The sequence below is a fragment of the Dipteris shenzhenensis genome, chromosome 26 (genome assembly GCF_047967505.1).
Source record: "Dipteris shenzhenensis isolate YYH24624 ecotype China chromosome 26, Dip_SZ_1.0, whole genome shotgun sequence".
Classification (NCBI taxonomy): Eukaryota; Viridiplantae; Streptophyta; class Polypodiopsida; order Gleicheniales; family Dipteridaceae; genus Dipteris; species Dipteris shenzhenensis.
The window spans coordinates 36,574,858-36,580,638 of NC_141621.1; the positions used below are offsets into that span (position 1 = coordinate 36,574,858).

General features: G+C 45.2%; 1 pseudogene; it reads left to right on the forward strand.

Moving 5' to 3' along the window:
• The first annotated feature begins 499 nt into the window (after positions 1-499).
• On the forward strand, positions 500-2,807 carry LOC147885021 (uncharacterized; annotated as a pseudogene).
• Positions 2,808-5,781: the final 2,974 nt, after the last annotated feature.

A 5,781-nucleotide genomic window follows, 5' to 3' on the forward strand; every position in this document is an offset into this window, starting at 1 on the left:
ATCAAAATACAGAGCTAATTTCTTCCTCGCAAGAGTTTTCCTTAAACGAAAAATATGAGATAATTCTTGATTGGTTACACACAAGCATCACAAACAACTTGGAACACCTTGATATAAGTTAGCTATGCAAACTAAGAAATGTTTACCATTGTCTCATGAATGTATAGCTCGTCTTGCTAAAGAAGGATCTAATTCATGGGGCCTAATTCTTGATTGTTTAACACGATTTTTTCACACATTTGCAAAAAGCTTCAAGGTCATCATACAATTTGAAACTTTCAACATCAAGAAAAAGTTCAATGTGGGTTCAAATGACTCCAAGCAAATACATTACTCCCTTGTCCAAGATTTCAGGTGGTAGAAACGTGGACGAGTGTGAGCACCTTTCGTAAAAGCGATGGTCAGCTCTCTGCTTTGCACAATTTTTGAATGTTTGAAAGGGTTACTTCGGAATGCTTGGCGAACGTCGATGGCAATTGCTTGGTTGACAGAGGTTTGATTTACGTTCAGGCACGATGGTAAACCAATACGATTAATCGATGTGCGCGCCACCATTATTGACAGCGACAAAGGTAGTATTTGTTTCAAGGCCGCACACGACTGGAACTTTCATATCATCTCTCACGTTTGGAGTGTCGGTGTTCGAAGCCTCTCCGAACGCATCGGCAAGCAGATCAGTACTCAGCTTCCACGCTGCAATGGGGAAGGGGAAGAAGACCAAGAAGAAGGCCCAGATGCCTACGGCCAGGCTTTCACACAGGCCGACTTCAGCAATGATCCCTGCTATCAGCAGCTCGTGGAGTTCTTCCGGCTGTTGGCTTCGGAGGGAGTCGAACAGATCTGGTTCGACGCCCTTTGCATCGACCAAACAAACGAAGACGAGCAAAGCACAGAGATACCAAATATGGCGAGGTACTACAGTCGGAGCAAAGCCTGTTACGTTCTGACACATGGTGTTGGTGAGGGTTTCAAACTGTTCGGCAAGACAGAAGCCCACGTTTCACTACCTCCGTGGTTCACGAGGGTGTGGACTTTTCAGGAGTTCTTGTTTTCGGAGAGATTAATTTTCGTCGTGGAGGGTTTGGATAAAGAGTTCGTGCGGTTTGTAAACCAGCTCGTCTCGAAGAGTTTTCTGTGTAGATGCTACACGAAGATACCGTGGGTTGACCTTGAAGCTCCAAAGTGGGGCGTGGGCTTCGAGCTTCAAAAGGAGAATTGGGCGTTTAAGGGCGAGGGTCATGAGAAGAGGGAGCTTCTGAATGATGGAGGAATTGGTGAACAGAATCCTGACAAACAGAGATGGAGCACCGCAGGGAAGACATCGGACGGAGATAAGATTGATGGAAGGAGTGAAGATAAGATCTTGGGAATCCGTTACAGGTGTTCAAAATGCCACTCTTTGCCACTGATACGCACAGCCCATATCTCTAACCATTCGGGCCAGTCTCAACAAATATACTTCGTGGACAGGGAGGCCTATCTTGGAGTTATGCAGAGCCATGCCTTCATGAGATTCCCTGGCAATGAACTCAATGAACCCCCTTGGATGGATGAACGCAATGCAGCTCTGACACCACTTTGCTTGCTGTACAGGTCCTTGTCAAGGAAGGTTTTCAATTACTGGAGACCAATGGAGGTGATTACAGAGGTGGGAAATCGGGATTGCACAAGGGAGGAAGATCGTGTTCTGTCTATTTTGGGGCTCTTGCGTGTAGAGCTATTACAGCTGAGAACAGGGAAAGGATTGGCAAAACAGGTGGTGGAGTTGGCCAAGGTTTGCAGTCCAGAGATGCTTATTGAGCTATGTGGGATGGATGCGAAGGCTTGTTGCACAGTGGGAATGTCTTGGGCATCTGATTTTCGAGATTCCTCTAGCCATAGTTTCTGGTCCACTCATGTGCTCCCTGAATTACGAGAGGAGCAACAATTGGAAGTGGCAGTGGAAAGGCAGCAAGTCTGTGTGGATGGTTCAAATAACTTTTGGCCAAGCTTGTATCAGGCCATCTGCTTGCCATTACTGCATTACCAGCTACAATCAGAGAAATGTCTCGAGCAAAAACAGCAACATCCAGGCAATCCTACCCTCATTCAAACGATACTGAACAACCCACCCATTTCATTGTTGTCCCAATGCTCAACACTAACACCACCACCACCACCCATTCAGAACTACCCATCCCAGCATCAAAATCATCCTCCCTCCCACAAAATATATCTCTGGAATCATGCTGCTACATCCCCTTAGACTTATATGCAGCCAAAACAGACCAGTCAACCTTGATGCTACACTTCACCTTCAACTGGCAAACTGGTGCCAGCCATGGTGGTTCTTTCTACATTCCCATTGATCTTGCTCATACACGTGACTCTCTCACCCTGCAGGACTTGGCAGTGTCCTTCCCAATTCGAATGGTGCTCTTGGGACAACCCATGAAAAATAGGTTCAACGTGATCATGCTTTGCATAAGCAAAGCAGCTGTAGATGGAGAAGGGGAAGAGGAGCTACACAAGGTTGGCATGCTGTATTTGACACAGCCACGACAGGAATGGGGTATGCAGATGAAAGTTTTTGAGAAAGCAAGCACGACAGAGTGTTTAATTGGTGGCTTTGGAGCAGACTTGGGCCACTATGTAAACCTTGAGCATGACATCTCTGGCGAAGTTTGCATCCTTGATAAGCCTCCAATGGGCTATGTACCCATCAGAAAGAGCTGGTAGCGAAGGTATGCAACTTTGTTTCTAAAACTAGCACTCGATCTTTGGTTAAGATTTTCTTTTTAGACTTTGTGTTCATCTTAGATTTGAAAAGATGGAAAACAACATTTATTTATCATTGCATCTGATAAAATGAGTTAGGGATCATGGGAATGATGAGATCCTTGATTTGGGTATTTGAATTGGAGCTTGTTCACGCGGATGGCTTGGTTTGCATTTCCTTGCAAGTTGGGAAGTTTACGTGAGCAGGTTTTTGAGTAATGGTGATTTTTGGTTTCACAACCAGTTGCCCGACGAGCCCACGACTAGGGGCTCAACAAAAACCAAGGTTAGTAAATGCTGATGGAGGGTTCTCACGGAGACACGTCAGACTTTTTGGGTGCAGAGTTCTGAAATCTGCCCGACTGCTGCAGAGTCTGCGCAAAAACTACTCTTGTTTCCTCCTACCTGTAGCTAGAGGTTGAGTTAGTGTGGTGTGTGAGTCTTAACCCTAGTTAAGGGTTACACCCTAGGGTTTTGTCATGTTAACCGACCCTTGTACATGCATTCTTGCATCTTGCAGTCTAGCACTTCGAATTTGCTCCTCCATCTCTCGTTGCTCCCGCACTTCCATTTTGCTACATTGCAAAGTTCATTGTTGTCCCAGTGCTCAACACTAACAGCACCACCACCACCCATTCAGAACTACCCATCCCAGCATCAAAATCATCCTCCCTCCCACAAAATATATCTCTGGAATCATCCTCCCAAAAGTCAACGCGTTGACTTTTGACCACTCTGGTCAACGGTCGGCGTTTATCAGTCGAACAAGGTCAACGGTCGGCATTGACCAGGTCGGCCAGGCTGACCTAATGGCTATAAAAGGGCAGCCTTTGGCCCTCATTCTTCATCCCACAGTTGGGCATCACAGCCTCAGAATAGCAGCAGCAAGGCCTCCTCGCAGCAGACCAGTAGGGTAGCCTCAGCCTCTTTAGGGATCTAGCGAGGATTCACCTCGTCTAGGTGGTCTAGTCTTTCGAGTTTTGCAGTGAGGGTTTCAGCCCCTTCATACAGTGGCACTTTTATTGAGTTGTATCTATTCCTCTTCGGAGGTCCACTCATCCACAGCATCACTTTGTGTATTGAGTGCATCATCTGCAGTTGCAGTTAGTATTGAGCAGGAGAGAGAGTGAGGATAGGAGAGGCGTCAAAAGGCTAACTTTCTCTACAGGCTACAAGAAAGGTTAAGGGTAAAGACTCTGATAACCCCTCTTCTTCAAAGGACAAGAAGAAGAAGATGAAATGCTTCTACTGCAACAAAACTGGCCACATTCAAAACGAGTGTAGGAGGAAGGCTGTAGATGAGAAGAATGGTATAGTAAAGCCGTCCAACAAGTAGTCTAGCAATAGTGCTTAGGACATATAGGACATTAGTAACTCCATTAGACATGAAAGCAATAGTACATGTTCCTTGGGTTGGGCATTTTGCATTATTTCCAACAGCTACTACGATGTCATTCCCTATAGGTGATATGGAGGTGTACCAATCTTTGTGAGTGGTCATGTGTCTAGAAGCTCCACTGTCGATGATCCATGATTCATCGACCCTAGGTGAATGGATTGCCTTCGTACATATTTCTTCTATGGCCATGAATAGCTCCAACTTCTTTGCGGTTATCATCGATTGAGACCTCGGAGTTCACTTTGATAAGAATGGTTCAGGGACCTTGGATGCCAGCGGCACAGTCGTTGGAAGGGGCACATGGTGCAACAATATCCGTGAACTACTAGTCATGTCAATTTGGGCACGAGTAAGATTTGGCATGAAAGGTTTGGTTATCTAAGCCTTGTTGCATTGAAACCACTAGTAGTAGACCTATAGGCCCCCACTGTGAACGGGAGGACAAGTGAAGATAAAAAAAGACGAAGACAAAAGATGACGAGCTTGTAGAATCACAAAGGCAAAAGCCATTCCCTAATTGGGTCAAGAACCCTCCAGTCATTAAGGATGCACCATTCTACACTTGCCATTCGAAGAGAATAATAACAAAGGGCTCAAGCTAACATAGTCAACTATGCACTTATGGTTGATGTGATGAAGATGGATGAACCCACAAGTCTTGCAGAGGCACACGGTGATCTGAATTGGATGGAAGCTATACGGTTGTAGTATGGTTCCATCATGAAGAACAACACTTGGGATCTTGTGGATCTTCCAAAGAAACACAAGGTCATCGGCACCAAGTGGGCTTTACAAAGCTAAGTACAAGTTTGATGGATCATTTGATAGTATAAGGCTCGGCTTTCGGCAAAAGTATTTGGACAAGCTGAAGGTTTTGCCTATCAAGATACGTTTGCCCCCACAACTAGGTTAACCACAATCCGCACTTGCTTGGCCTTAGCAGCACAAGAAGGGTGGCCAATCCTGTAGATATACATGCCTTTCCGAATTGAAATCTCAAGAAGGAGGTGTGCGTAGTACAACCACGGGTTTTGAGATCTCTAGTTTAAAAGGCAAAGTTTGGAAACTCAAGAAGGGGCTTAATGGGCTGAAACAGGACCCATGCGCGTGGTATCAGTGGATTGACACATATTTTGTAAGTAACGGTTTTAAAAGAAGCCCACTAAATGCAAATTTGTATATTTTTGCAGAGTAGCCCAAGTATATGGTTTATATGGACAACTTCATTATCATAGGGAGCCATGAAGAGAAGAACTCTCAGACAGAGGAGATGTTGAGTAGAGAGTATGAGATGACAGACCTTTGGCTTATGCACTTCTGTTTGGGTATTGAGGTTTGGCAAGAGCAGACCACATTATCACCTCACAACAGAAGTATGCTGGTGAGATTCGGAAGGCATTTGAAATGTCTGAGTGCAAAGCAATGGGCACACCTATGGAGGTCGATGCGAAGCTTTTGTAAAAGAATTCCTCTCCAAATCTTTCCTCCTACGTGTAGCTAGAGGTTGAGTTAGTGTGGTGTGTGTCTTAACCCTAGTTAAGGGTTACACCCTAGGGTTTTATCATGTTAACTGACCCTTGTACATGCATTCTTGCATCTTGCAGTCTAGCACTTCGAATTTGCTC